Below are 12,963 nucleotides of genomic sequence, written 5' to 3'. Positions count from 1 at the left end.
CATACCACCCTTCCTTCAAGATCTGATTTAATATTGTTGAAGAACTTGGCATTTAGAGTAAGTTGAGAAACTTGTATCACAAATACCAAATGCTGCCCTTTAGTTGCTTGCTTGTTTATTCACAAAATGCTTGACTTTTTGGACCTATCCTGGACTCTTCTTTATGAACTCAACTCTCTTTGTCAGATGAGAATTAAGAAGTAAAAATGAGGGAAGCATTTTTTACAGGTGGAAAGTGAGCTGAATCATTCAGACACTGATTATCTAAAATATGCACAGTTCCTTTTTAGGGTTATTAGGAGGTGTGTTTAACAGGAGGGTATGATTGTGAACTGTAGGTGGCTCCTTTTGGTAATCTGGAATAGTTTAAGATTTATGGTATGTAGCCAATTGTAATACATGACAAGAGGTGAGTAGTTCTACAATGTAAATATAATCTAGAATGCCTGGAGTCAGGAAAGAGGGAAGTTAATCTGGTTAGAGGAATGTGAGGAAAGTTTTGTGGAAAACGTGGCAAAGTAGTAGGCTGAGATGGGAGGAGCGTAGCCTATTTGAGGCCCATTGTACATTAAGTGAGCAAACATATGGATTTAGGGTATGTTCAAAATATTTCAAATGAAAGTTATTAGTAAATTATAATAGACAAGTATACAGAGAAAAATGTAACAATACATAGGGCAGAAAAAGTATAGTTCCAAGATCATTATTTCTAGGCAGTGAAAAGTTTAAAAGTACCAGTGCCTGGTACTCAGCCTGCAGGCTGACCACCATCCTGCTGAGCTGCGGGTCCTGACAGTAGTGGCCCCAGCAGGTGAACAGGAGGGCACCCAGGGTCTGTAGCACCTTCTTGAGGGCGTTGTGCTCAGGCAGTACCAGGAGGTAGGTTGTGATCTCACACCAGCCCTGTTCCCGCAGGCCTGGCAGCAGGTGCACCTGGTGATACTGCTGCAGCTTCTCTGGGGATGTGTCTTGGATCAGCTCAGCCTCCTTCTCAGTGACCAGATTGTAGAGCAGAGTGACTATGTGCATGGGCAGCAACTCTGTGTTCTTCTGGTGCATCGGACTTCTCAGGACCTGCAGTGCCTGCCCAAGGGTCAGATCTGTGTTGTATCAAGGAAACTTGGGAAGTGATGAGAAGAATGGGACAGACGCATCATTGAGATACCAATCTAGATGGGAGGGCCAGCCTTGTGGCACAGCAGGTTAAACCACTATGGCATCCCATGTTTGAGTGCCACTTTAGGTCCTGGGTGCTCTGTCTCTGATCCCTGATAATGTGACTCAGAAGCAGCAGAAGTTGGGCCAAATATTTAGGCCCCTGCCACCCATCTGGGTGACTAGATCTAGATTCATGGCTCTTGAGTTTGGCTTATCCCAGCCTTGGCTGTTGCAGCCATTTGGGGAGTGAATTAATGGATGGAAGGGTGTGTCTGGCTCTGTCTTTGTCTCAATCTTTGTCTCTGTCTCTGTCAATTTGCCTTTCAAATAAGAAAATAAATAAATGATAAATGAATACATAAATCTTTAAAAATAAATGATGGGAATTGGGAGATAAGAGAAAGATTTGGAAGTGTGAGTTTTGATTGGTTATATGAACAATATATCTAATTCCCCACCTCCTCAAAGCAAAGCTTGCTTTCCTTAGAAAGTGACCAACATTCTGGTATTTCTCTTTACTTTTACTTTCGTCTTCCTCAAAATAACAAAGTCAAAATAAACTACTTCTGTTTTTTTCAGACATAATTTTTTAACGTAGATTGTTGACATATCACTACTTCGGTGATTTTATCTTTACATGGTTACTATATAAACTACTTTGTCATTGATATAAAAGTGTTCCAAACTTTATCCTTTCCTTTTTCTTTTTGAGCTACTTGCAGTAAGATTCCTCATTTTGTAGAAAAGAAATACAGTCCACATTTATAAAATTTACCAATAATATTCTTATAAACAATTTGAATATATGGTTTTGTATAGTTCCATAAAAATATATTTAGCATTTACTCTTTTTAAAAGAACAAAATACAACTTTTTTTTAAAAAGATTTATTTATTTTATAGGAAAGTCAGAGTTAGACACAGAGAGAAGGAGAGGTAGAGGTAGAGGTAGAGAGAGGTCTTCCATCACTGGTTCACTTTCTAATTGGCCACCTAAGCCGGAGCTGCCCCTATCTGAAGCCAGGAGCCACGAGCTTCTTCTGGGTCTCCCACGTGAGTGCAGAGGCCCAAGCACTTGAGCCATCTTCTACAGCTTTCCCAGGCCATAGCAGAGAGTTGGATTGGAAGTGTAGCATCCGGGACTCGAACCGGCACCCATATGGGATATTGGCACTGCAGTGGCGGCTTTACCTGCTTCACCATAGCGCCACCCCCAAAATACAGCTTTTAAGTGCAGTGATATGAGTTATTGACATACAGAAATTCAGAATATATTTGATTTCCATTGATACATTCTTTTGAATTTTAAATGCTATATAAACTTAAATGCTATTTTAATTTTTATTTAAATGCAGTGCTATAGAAATGAGTATATGTATTTATGTAAATATATGAATGGAAACAAATGACTTTATTGTCTACTGGTCCCTAGCTGCTTGAAAAAAAAAAACTTTTAGTATGAGTAATGATTTTGTGTTATCCAATACTAATAACATTAAAGGGTAGTTTCTTAGGTTAAGAAATCAGCTTTTTTTGATCGACTTCTTAGGACCCAAAATTTACCACATGCTCACCATATAAAAATATTTGAATAGTACAAGAATGAATACTGTAAAAATTGTAGGTGCCTTATCATTGCTTTTGTAAGGAAACAGCATTATAGCTTGTTACATTAGGATATGTTCTTCTGAAGCCTAGGAAGAAGTCTTAGCTTCTATGTGTCATGATATCGAGATTTCTGTAGCAGAGTTGTTCATGCAAGATTGCCTTCTTGAAGTTGCCTATAAGCCAGAGACTGCTCTCTTACCTGCAGGTATGTTTATAGGAATGGGCATATTTCACAGTTTTTTTTGGCATGGATAACAGTAAGACAGCTTAGTATTGCCACTGATTAAAATTACTCATGAAAATTAAAATTACTCAAATGTAGAACTTTCTGGTCATTTCTATGCTGTGAAAAAACTGAGATTCTTAGATTGAAGGTGATGTTATCAAATTAGACAAGTATAGTGAAATCAAGTGTGATTTTTAAAAATATGATATAAATAATATCATGGCTTCATGACATAACCATTCATTTCCTTTATATTAGGAAAAACAAGAAAGCTGCGAACTTATGAGGAGTTTTTGGTTGACTGTGTTTTGTTTGTAGTATTTATCATAACCTGACGAGAGTACATTGCATTAGCCACTCAAAAGCACACAGATTGCATTGTAAATATTTTTTGAATGTCAGTAAAATGGATGTGTGTGTGTTATCTACTCTGAGACCATAAGGCCAGAGATCTCTTTATCCATCGAGCTACAGTAGAACCTTTTTGCATAAACATTTGAGAGATACTTGTTTGTGTTGTAATAGATGAACATTAATACTTTGTGGTTTGTACTCAGATTCTTGCCACTGTTTGTTTCTCTCTCTCTCTCTTTTTCTTTTTAAAAGATTTATTTATTTATTGGAAAGGCATAGTTACAGAGAGGCAGAGGCAGAGAGAAAGGTCCTCCATCCACTGGCTCACTCCCCAGATGGCTGCAATGGCCTGAGCTGGGCCAATCCAAATCCAGGAGCCAGGAGCTTCCTCTGGGTATCCCATGAGGCTGCAAGGCCCCAAGGATCTGGGCCATCCTTTCCTGCCTTCCCAGGCCACAGCAGAGAGCTGGATCAGCAGCTTTACCTGCCATGCCGTAATGCCGGCCCCCCAGCTACTGTTTCTTAAGTGGAGGATATTTAGAGAATTTTATCAAGATTCCAAGTCCCCTTGCTAGCCAGTTTTTAAACCTTTTTTGTCAAATAGAAAGTAATTAGTTTTTAAAATTTGATTTACTGCAGAGAACCTCAGAGATGCTGTGAAAATATTTTACTGTCTGGATTTTTTTTTTTTCTAAACCTCCAGGAATTTAGATTGTTAACAATGTACTTAAAACAGTTAGGAACTGCTATATGCTGTTTACTATAACACACATGGAAGTATAGTAACAGGAGAGAACATCAAATCTCAGGACTGACTGGAAATTTTAAAGTTGAGGTGGGCTAAGAGTCTACCTCTCATGGACTCAGTTCCAAAAAAATCTGTTATATGTTATATTTCAGCCTGTGGTAAGTGTGTCTTTGCATGCACACTATGGTGTCCCTTTTTTAAAGACACAGGGGTCTTCAAAGAATTTATGGATAAGTAGAATTAAAAGGTTGTGCATCTTACAAGAACTTTGGAAAGCCACCTTGCATAATGCAATGGATCGAGGTTACACATCAAGATTCCATGATAAAGATTTCCACCTGCATTTAGAACCATCATTGATTTGGTTTATTTTCCTGCCTTATCAAACAACAGATAGAGAACTAAACTCTGTTCTCCTCAAAGAGTAGTCAGTCTTCTAGAAGTTTGGCTACCTGATTTGATACTGAAGGAGATGATATTGATAAATCAGTTTTATTAAATGGCCATAGGAGGAAAATGTGATCATCATATGAAGTTAGTGTACTGACAACAGAATCATGTATCCTACAATGCTGTCTTGTTAGATTCTCAGACATTTAATTACATTATTCTGGTATGGGGTGAATTAAATAGAGCAACCACAAGGCAGAAACCCCACAGCAATGCTGTAAAGTGCAACATGAAGCAATGTAGCATAAATGTTGATTATTAGATAGCAAATAATTAAATTCCTCAATGTGTTCATGTGCAGCAGTTAGAAATGGTTTCATGTTACTTATTGCGTATCTGATTAAGTGCACAGACTACTTATGTTCAAAGGAAACCAAAGCCATGGACTTCTATAGCACATTTACTCTGTGCCAGACACAGTGCTTTAAGGACCTCTACATATGATCTCAGTTTAGCCTTGAAAGTGTCTGGGGGAAGTTGCTGGCATTTCAGAGTTCATATGGTGAACTTACTCTGGCCATGAATTCATTGTGAAAAGTCTAGTAGATAATGATTTTAGGTATATTAACCAAATTAAACATTAACACGGAGAAATTTTTATAAGGGTGCTTTGAGCAAAAATTCCATGTTTTGGGTATGGACTTCATCATCAAAGGAATCTTTTTGTGAGAAAATAGATTAGGGACAAAGATCTTAAGACCAAATTCAGTTTCAGAATCATTCCAGAATTACAAAAAAGGAATTCGAGATCCCTTCCAGGGTTGAATCTCTGGGAATTGGACTTGTTGAGATAGTGGAGGATAGACGATAGGGGGAAATTGAGGAATACTGGGTCAACAACTTTGCTCTCTCACCCTATGTGAGCATGTGCCCTTACTAGGTGATGCTGAGTTAGATTTAGAGAACAGGAAAGTTTATTGTCAATCATTTCTTTGGATTAATTGTGTAAATACTGAATGGTGAATTAAGCCTCTGGGTAGAGAATAGCAAGAACTTGTCAGCTCACTCAGGAGCCTTCCTTCTGTACTATATATGGAGACCAGGGGCAAAGGAGCCAGCAAGCACAGATAAACATACATACATGCTTGTTCTGGGGTCCTGTGTGGCCAGACACCTGGCTTCTACTAAGTTATGTAGCATTGGTAAATGATTGGGGATTTAAAAGAGGTGTGTATGTGTTCTCTTGTAGCCAATCCACAATCTGTTTTTATAAAGGTACAAATTGCTCTGATTTCTTCTTGCTTAGAAATTGTTTTTGTATAATCATTTTTACATGAGTTAGGATGAAATGTTGTTAACATCACATTTCTGAAGATGAACAACTCAACACTTCTTCCAGATAATAGAAGAAAAATAAATGTATTCCTGGTTCATCCTCCTCCTCCTCTTCTTCCTCTTCCTTCTCTTTTTCCCCTCCCTCCTCTCATTCCCCCCCCCCCCCCCTTCTCTCCTCCTCTGCCTTGCAATTTGCTTGCTTGTTTTCATAGCAACTTAAACTAAGTATGATGGCTATATGTCTGGCCTAGGCTACAAAAGTCAGTAAATACCTAATTTGCTTGAAACATTTCAGAAGCAGAGAATCACAGAGAGTAATGGAGATGAGAGTCTGCTTTGAGAGGAAGTTCAGTTAGGATAGTGTCAGCTGTGGAGACGCCAGGCCCCTGATGTACACAGCACTGTTTTGGTAGAGAATACATCTGTGAGTTCTACATCAGTGACTTAATGTGGATAGCGTGTATCCCATTCATAGTTGGAATCTAAGGAAATTCCAACTTTGAAAAAGTGCCAAGTATGCCTAAGTTTCTGTGGCTCTGATATTCATTATTTCTCTTTAACTAACTTGTGGCTAAGAAATAATTTTGTATTTATTGCATTTCACTTATGTGCATAAAATGTGGTATGGGGATTTTCTTTGTATATTGATGTGGCAGAGTAGTAGCACATGTCCTTATTTAGTTTGACACCAAGGGAGGAAGAAAAACATTTAGCATTTGTTAAGCTCTAAATTTCTCTTCATGCTCTTACCACCACCTTCCCCTTTCAAACAGCACCACCAAAAAGAAGGCAAAGTAAAAACAAGGATCATTTCCAAGCAATTTTGTAACTTTTTCTTTCGAACATGCACAGGCATATGATATGAAAAAAAATTCTGTGACCATACACCACAAATGAAAAATGACAGTAAAGAGCAGGCATTTAGCTTAGTGGACTACCTGATCAGTTCCTGGCTCCAGCTCCTGACTCGTTTCTTGCCAGTGTAGACTCTAGAAGGCAGTGGTGATGGCCCAAGTAATTGGGTTCCTCCCACCCAAGTTGGAGACCTAGATTGCATTCTTGGCTCCTAATTCTGGCCCTAGCTCAGTTTCAGACATTGAGGGCATTTGGATAATGACCAGCAAATGGGAGCTCTGTCTACCTGCTTGCTTGTTTCTCTGCCTTTCAAATCAGTTTAAAAATAATTAAATTTTTTTTTCTCTCAGTGTCTCTTCCTCTGTCTCAATATCTCTTTCAAATAAAATAAATAAATCTTAAAAAGATCAATGTGAGAGTATTTTTTAGGCTCAGTGCTTTCTTAAGTCACATTTTTGGAGGTTTGCTGTAAGATGATCATCCTGACAAAGGACATGTGAGAATTTTGGAGGCATGCTATAATTTTGAAAATTTCTTGAGGTTCCATAGTAGCTCTTCTTGCCTCTCTGTTTATTCTACAGTATGTAAGCAGTAAGGAAAACAGACAGAATCTGGGCATGTCATAATCAGTGGTTAGCTGCTGATGTAGTTCAGAATTAAGCAATCAACACCGATTATAGAGGCATTTGGCTGAGAGCAAACCTGTAATTCTTTTCTCTCTCTGAAGCCAAAAGAGCTTGAACCCACAAAGCTTGTCAGTAGATAATATAAAAATATAATAGGCAATTTTTGAGTTTACCTGTTTGATTGAATATAAAGAAGAACTTTGTTGCTTGCAGTCATAATAGACACTATCAAGTAGTTCTTACTTTAAAAATAAAATTCCAAATATAATGATTGGTAACACACTTGACCTAAACTAACATTGCTTTCAAATGTATGTACTGTAAGAGTACAAATTCATTTTTGAACCCTCACATACACATGAATTGTGCATGTTTGAACTTATCATGGTAAATAAATCTATGCTGTTCTCAATGTTTTTTTTTTTGTTGTTGTTGTTCTCAACAAATATTTTAATGAAGCTTTTGTCTAGAATAAGGAACAGCAATGAAAATATTACCATATTTGCAAATAGTTGAGTGCCATTATTTACCAGGCACTGTTTAATGCACTGGGAATAAAACAGTGTAGAAAGCAGACTTAAATCTTTGTTTGAATTTAAACTCCAGCAGGGGAGGAATTAAAGAAATAAACACAGAAAATACAAAGTTATCACATGATGGGTGTGACGTGGAAAAAAATGAAGCCATGAAGGAAGATGGGCGCAATTTTAAATAGAGTGGTCAGAAGGAGTCATGTTGGTCAGCTGACCTTTCAGCCCAGACCCGAAGGTGTCAGAAACATTTCAGGAAGAGAGTACAGCAGATACAAAGGCCTCGAAGTGGAGAGTGATTGATCTGATACAGGCCTAATAGTACTGTTGTGGAGGGAGCACAGGGAAGAGTAGTGAGAATGAAATTGGGGTAAGTTGTAGAGTAGGCAGTCCATGAATGATGGGTGTTGAAGACCAGAGTAGAATCTTCTTCTGAGCTGAGAAACCATTCAAGGTTTCTGAGCAGAGAAGTGAGGTGACATCACTTAATTATTTTAAAGGACCCCATAGCTGGATAAAGGACTGGGTTGGGGACAGAGTGGGAAGGGCCAGCGCAGAAGTTGGGAAAGCAGGCAAGGAGGCTGTTGCCATGACCCAGGTAAATGATGGGTGTCTTCCACCAGGGGAGATTGGTGAGAAGTACTTATATGCTAGATACCATTTTGAAGGCAGAGCTAGCAGCTTGGATATAGATGTCAGGGAGTGGGGATAAAGCAAACATTTTAAAATTTATAGGAAAATGCCAACACTTACTGATACTGTCCAATTTATTTATAGAAATAATAACTGAGAAATTGGATCCATTGTATGTTTGTTTTGCTGTTTCAGTTCGTTTTATATATTTTGTGTGTGAAGCTATTTGTGTAACTACTTATGGGTCAGATTACTCTGTATGAAAAAAAGTCAGTTTCAGAATTAACAATGCAGTGTACTGCTGCTGCCACCTAATGTTTGTAGCCCTTCATTTTATTACAATAACTGGTTGTGCACAGTTTGCATATTGGTTTGAATACAGAGTGTAACAGATTAATTGGGGCTTATTTAATTGCCTTATATTGGGTTCCTGGTATGGATATTTAATATGATAATTGAATTGTCTAGAATTAAGGTTGTAGATTGAAGATTAATTTTATTGGCATTTTGATCTTTGTATTTAGTTCAACAAATATTTATTTGTTGTGCTCAGTCCTGTCATCTCTCTGCTCTCATGATTATTATGTTCCAGTAGACAGGGAACAGATTTTATAAAAATATTGATATATCATTTATTAGAAAGAGAGAATGCACGCACATGTACAAGAGACCACTTCCATCTCTTGGTTTGCTTCCTATATGGATGCAATGGCTGGGGCTGGGGTTGGCCAGAGCCAGGAGCCAGGAGCTCCATCCCTGTCTTCCACATGGTTGACAGAGGCCCAAGCACTTGAATCATCTTCCACTGCTTCCCAGGATTTGTATTAGTACGGAGCTGATTAGAAGTGGAGCAGCCAGGAGTCGAACTGGCACTTTGATATGGAATGGTAGGCAAGTGGCAGCTTAACTGGCTGTGCCACAAGCTGGCCCCAGGGGACAGTTTAGAAAACAGTTGGGGCCAGCACTGTTGAGTAGCATGTAAACTTGCTGCCTGTGACACCGGTATCCCATACGGGCACCTGTTCGAGTCCAGTTCCCTGCTAATGTGCCTGGGAAAGCAGCGGAAGATGGCCCAAGTCACTGGACCTCTGCACCCATGTGGGAGACCTGGAAGAAGCTCCTGGCTTCAGTCTGGCCCAGCTCTGACTGTTGCTGCCATTTGGGGATTGAACTAGTAGATGGGAGCGCGCTCTCTCTTTCTCCCTCTCTCTGTGCCTTTCCAATAAATAAAATAAATATTTTCTTTTTTTTTTTTTTAAGAAAGTAATTACTAAAGACATAGGAAGCAGATAATGAAAGAATTAGCGGTTGAAATAAGCAAACATGGCAGCAGACAAGGAACTTACAAACTAACAAACCAAGTAAACATCTAGAAGATAATTAGATTAAAATGTGGTAGCTATCATTCAGCCACTTTTCCTGCTGAATAGAAGTGACTGGAGTTGGCACCCTCACCCCCACCCCATCAAAATAAGTTCCATTGTTGCAGGACATGGTGTTAGGAATGTGATAGTTTCTCAGTGCTGAATTGGTTCTTTGTGGCTGCACAAGAGGTACTTAACCAGTTGTTGTTGGAAATTATATTTTTAGATATGTTTTAGTGATTGCTTACATTTTTGGGTCTGGTTAGACTTGAATGTGATGGCTTGCTATCTCAGATATGCCCTTTTCTAGGTCTGCATTGCACTTTAAGATAGCATCTCATGACTGATGCAGTTGTTTTTGTTTACATCTATGTGGGTGTATATTCATCTCTAAAAACTCACTCATGTGCCACTCTGCAGCTAGAGTTCTAATGGTGCTTCCAGAGGAAACAGGAAGACGTAATGAACCCTGGAGATGAATTCAGCAGATACTCATCGAGTTACGTGTTCCAGGGAATGTTCTTGGCACTGGTTAACCTTAAGAAGAAAGCAAATACTTGTCATCATTAAGCTTACATTCTAATTGGGGATAAAGTGAGCAGACAGACTGTGAACACATTTAAATATGCAAGGGTACTTTTTTTATTTTTTAAGATTATTTATTTGAGAGGTAGAGTTACAGGCAGAGAGAGGGAGAGACAGAGAGAAAAGTCCTCCAGATGCTGGCCCACTCCCCAGATGGTTGCAGCAGCTGAAACTGAGCTGATCTGAAGCCAGGAGCCTCTTCCTGGTTCCCAAGTGGGTGCAGGGGCCCAAGTGCTTGAGTCATCTTCCACTGCCTTCCCAGGCCACCAGCAGAGAGCTGGATAAAGTGGAGCTGCTGGGACTGTGCTGTCCCCACAAGGGTACTTTTTAAAAGGTTTAAAAGTACTTTTTAAAAGGAAACATGGAATTTGAAGTTTAATTTGGTACGAACTGTCTTGAAATTTGTGCATAGTTTTAAAATTTTATTTTCTGTGAATTTTTTAGTGAAACATTTCTTTTTTTAAAGATTTATTTGTGTCTTTTTAAAGCAAATATGAGTATTCAGAACATAACAAGCATATTACCTTGTTTAGGTACTATGTGAAGTAAAGAAATAAAAGGACATGTTCTCTAGAACCCTCCATGAGTTTAGATTTGGAAAATATTTTTATTTTTAAATTTGGAAATTTATTTTAAAAGTATTTTTATTTTATTTATTTTTTATTTATGTGAGAGGCAGAGCCCCATCCACTGTTTTACTTCCCTAATTCCCTTAATGGCCATAGCTGGACCATGCTGAACTTGGGAGCTAGGGACCCCCCCAATCCTGATCTCCTCTGTATGTGGTAGGAATCCACTTACTTGAGCCATTACCTGCTGCCTCTTAGGATTTCATTAGTTGGAAGCTGGAACCAGAGGCCTGAACCCACATACTTCAGCATGGATGCAGGAATCCCAAATGGTATATTGTCAGGTCAAATGCCCACTCTAGAAAATTAATTAAAGTGACACTTTATGTAACTCTAAGGAGAGTAATTTATCTTTTTTCTTAAAGATTTTTATTCATTTATTTGACAGGTAGAGTTACAGTCAGTCAGAGAGAGACAGAGAGAAAGGTCTTCCTTCCATTGGTTCACTCCCCAAATGCCCGCTACGGGCGGAGCTGCGCCAATCCTCAGCCAGGAGCTAGGAGCTTCCTTCAGGTTTCCCACATGGATGCAGGGGCCCAAGCACTTAGGCCATCCTCTTCTGCTAGCCCAGGCCACAACAGAGAGCTGGACTGGAAGAGGAGCAACCGGGACTAGAACCAGCGCCCATATGGGATGCCAGTGCCGGAGGCAGAGGATTAACCTAATGCGCCACGGCTCTAGCTGTCCTTTTTCTTAAAAAGGTAGTTATAGAGATGGGTGTTTAGTGCAGTAATTGAGACACTGTTGGAGATGCTTGCATCCCATTATGGAATAGCTGAGTTCATTTGGGTCTCTGCCATCCACTTAGGAGACCTGAATTAGTTCTGGGCTTCTGGCTGCAGCCTGGCACAAGCCTGGCTATTGTGGGCATTTGGGTAGTGAACCAGCAGGTGGAGATCTCTCTGTTTCTGTCTGTTTCTCTCTGTCTTTCAAATAAAATAAAATTTTAAAAAATTAAAAATTCTGTAAGCAACAAAAGAATAAATATGATAAAACGTTTAAGCTTTGACATTTGGTGGGATTGTAATACTGACATCCAGAAGGCAGTATTGTCTGTAGAGATTGTGATGTTCTTCTTTACGGAGGGGGGGAAGGAGAATATGCTTTATGATGCAGTGATTCCTAGTACTGTCACATGGCAAATCTGCCAAATTTTCATCAATCATCATTGAAACCCCACGTGATGTATTTTTTTAGTTTTTGCTATCAGGATATTAAAGTTTACCTTTTTCTAGCTTTAAAATGTTAGCATAGTTGAAATTTGAGAAAAGCAGCCTGTGATGTTCTTGCTACTATTTTTCTGATGAAAGCTCATTGTCTCATCTACTGCCCAGTCTCTTCATGAACTCTTCTGTGCACAAAGGTAGTAATTATTGTGGAGTCAGAGAATCCAAAAATGTGCCTCAACTTTGTTGTGGTTTTATGGTGCCCTTCATTAACCAGATGTGGTGATTGCTCTGAATTTCAACAGTTGCTGGTAGAATACCCATTTAAGCATAGTTGGATTTGAAAATAGTTTTTTTTTTCTTTGCTTTCTTCTTTGGTACTAAAGAAAATATCCTCAGCCAGAGATTTTAGTTATTTTAAAATACCTTGATCTCTATTGGCTTAGAATCATCAGTTACACAAAGCGAAAAATGCTGCAGAATTAAGTGATTTACATTTTCCACTGTCAGCTAGTAACCTTGACTTAGAATTTTCTGGTAGGGCACAATATAGCAGATGACTTTTGAAGAATTATGATTTGACCAAGGTCAGACATGTTAATTGAACCTCCCCAGATTTGTCCTGATGGCCACAGACGGCAGCATCTGTGTCTGGGGAAGACAGCAGTTTAACCCACCACCTACTTCAGTGACTCATAAAACTCTAGAGCTGGATGAAACCAGTAAAAAGATGCTGTAGTTTTGTGAACATTCCAGC

General features: G+C 39.0%; 1 protein-coding gene across 3 annotated transcripts in view; it reads left to right on the top strand.

Annotated features, from left to right (window-relative positions):
• MED13L (mediator complex subunit 13L) overlaps positions 1-12,963 on the top strand; it is a 330,012-nt gene that overhangs the window by 136,224 nt on the left and 180,825 nt on the right. The gene's annotated exons all lie outside the window — the stretch shown is intronic.

Source organism: Lepus europaeus, chromosome 23 (genome assembly GCF_033115175.1).
Source record: "Lepus europaeus isolate LE1 chromosome 23, mLepTim1.pri, whole genome shotgun sequence".
In the NCBI taxonomy this organism is placed as follows: domain Eukaryota; kingdom Metazoa; phylum Chordata; class Mammalia; order Lagomorpha; family Leporidae; genus Lepus; species Lepus europaeus.
The sequence above is the reverse complement of the archived record's forward strand: the minus strand, read 5'-3'. Positions and strand labels throughout refer to the sequence as shown.